Here is a 2,598-nt window from a genome sequence, read left to right on the forward strand (position 1 = left end):
TTGCCAGCATACTGGACTCACTATAGATGAATCATACAGGATATCTCACCCTCCACCTTCTGAAAATTCTGGTAACTCTCCTTTCCATTTGGAAATTTCCATAAAATTTCATGACCCTGAGCACAGAAACAATGTCACACAATACAAATCAAAGAAAATTAACATTATACACATAAAGTAAAGAAAGAAGCCACTATTTTTTTTTCATGGTTTAGATGAGGATATTGGGAGAATAAAGTTCAACTAAAAAAGATTTTTAAGGATCCAGTTCTGGAAGATGGAGATCCATGTCTTCCATATCATCCTTCCACATGAGAATCAAGTACCCACATGATCAGTTTCCCCTGCAAAGTCATGTAATTTACATCAGGAAAGGAAAGCCCCAGGGTCTGAGAAGCAAGTTAATGGTGTCATCACCTCAAATCCTGGAAGCTGAACTCATGAAATGGGATCTGGTCTGGAGCCCCCACAGGAAGGTGGGGGTGGCGGGTGGGGAGGATCTGAGAATCACTGGAGATCAATTCTCCTGCTCATAGGTACAGTGATCCTCCACCCATGCATTCTTTGGTCCCAGGATTCAGGGAATGGTGAGGGACCCTTGCTCTGTGCAGACAGAAGAAGTATCTGTGAGAGCAGGGCAGGGTGAAATCCATGATGGGGGTACCCCCTGCTTAGGCCTTTCCCTATCCCACACAGCCTTGTTCTGTGCCCACTTACGGATAGAGCCACCACTGCCTCCTTTGAAAGGTACCACAGGCCCTGGGCTCCCACAATCTGAGGGTTCCTTTGCAAGGCTTTCTAAATTTGTCCCACATCCTAAGCTTTAATGTGTACACTTCTCAGTTATGACAGATTATTTCATGGTGGGCATCCTTCTAAAGAGTTGACACCCCTTAGATGAGGCCATTTTCCTTAATCAATTCTGGGATATGGCTCCTAACATTATCCCCTCCAGTGGTTGGAGATCCTGGGGAAAAGGTGAAGAGAGAACCTGACTGAGCTGGGCATGGACTCTCCACTGTCCAGAGTCTGCCTTGTGCACCCCACACACTGCCATGTTGGGTGGGGCAGCTCTCTTTGCTTGGACTGCAGAACAACCCACCCCAGAGTCACAGGTTTAGAAGATGAAACAGCTAGGGCTGGAGCCCAGGTGAAGCAGGGCCAGGCTCAGTTGTTCCTTCCCACCCAGCACTGGGGCAACTGGAACCCAGTGACTGTCATCAACTCAGCCTCTTGTAGCCCCTGGGATCTCCTATGCAAATCACCCGGGGTGCTTACAGAAGAAATTCCTGTCACTGACTGGGCCTGTGTGGTGTGTCTTCATCCTCTAGTTGGCCATGCAGAAGCTGGGGCTCCTCCTCTGCCTGCTGGCAGCTCCAAAGGGTGAGGGTCTCGAGGGTCCAGCATTCACAGGGGCTTGAATGAGGGATGGGGCAGAGTCACAGTGTATCTCTTTGTCCCCAGGTGTCTTGTCTGAGCTGACACTGCGGGAATAGGGCCCAGGGCTGGTGAAGCCCTCACAGACCCTCTCCCTCATCTGCACTGCCTCTGGGGGCTCTGTAACCAGCAGTAGCTACTGGAGTTGGATCGACCAGCATCCTGGGAAAGGGCTTGAGTGGATGTGGTACCGGAGTGGGAGTACAAGGTACAACCCAGCTTTCCAAGGCCACATCTCAATCACTGCTGACACATTCAAGAATGAGTATTATCTGCAACTGAGCTCCATGACTCATGAGGACATGGCCACATATTACTGTGCAAGAAACAGCGAGGGGAAGTCAGGGTGAGCCCAGACACAAACCTCCCCTGAGGGCACAGGAGGGGCTGGGCTGCAGGCAGCCTTTGGGACCACCAAGAACAGGATTCAGCCTCAGGTGCAGGTGCAGGGTGAACAGTTTCCTGTCAGGGACTGTGGCTTCCTCTCCATTTAAGGCTATTTCCCTACAGATTTGCCTTCCCATTTCCAGGGTTCCCCTTCATTTCAGTATCCATTGAATTGTCAGGCATTTCAGGTACTGCATTTATTTCACATCAGGAAGGAAGCAAGGTTACTGTCCCCAACTTCTCCCTCCCCTTACTTAGGTCTTTAATTTCGATCCCAGTGTGATCTTTACTACCTCATCTGAACTAGTAACTCAAGCACCAAATGAAAAATCTTTTGGAAAAAATTTTTTTCTCTCCTTTTAAAAATTGAATCCAAGTTCAGGAACAAATGAGTAATTAAATCAACATTTGTTTTCTTTGTGAATATATTTTATATCTTAAATGAATAAAAAAACATATATTTTTCTTTGTAAACTAGATTTTATATCTTCAATGATTTAGATTTACAGGAAAATTTAGAAAGTAAACAGAGACTTCCCATAGACCCCACATCTGGTTTCTCCTAATAAGAACCTCTTATATATCCATGATAAATTTTAAAAAAAAATACTGTTAATAGTAATAATAATAAACTGTAGCATTTGTATGCCCATATATCCCTCTTTCTGATATTGGATTCAATCCTGGACACCATGTTCAATTTTCTTTCATGTCTCTTAGTCTCTGATCCAAAACAGTTTCCCCTTCTTGCTTTGTGTCTTCAGATATTTTGAA

At 45.7% G+C, this 2,598-nt stretch overlaps 1 pseudogene; it reads left to right on the top strand.

Moving 5' to 3' along the window:
• Positions 1 to 1,337: 1,337 nt before the first annotated feature.
• On the top strand, positions 1,338 to 1,787 carry LOC119516019 (annotated as a pseudogene).
• Positions 1,788 to 2,598: the final 811 nt, after the last annotated feature.

This window comes from Choloepus didactylus, chromosome 19, assembly GCF_015220235.1.
Source record: "Choloepus didactylus isolate mChoDid1 chromosome 19, mChoDid1.pri, whole genome shotgun sequence".
NCBI classification, from domain to species: domain Eukaryota; kingdom Metazoa; phylum Chordata; class Mammalia; order Pilosa; family Megalonychidae; genus Choloepus; species Choloepus didactylus.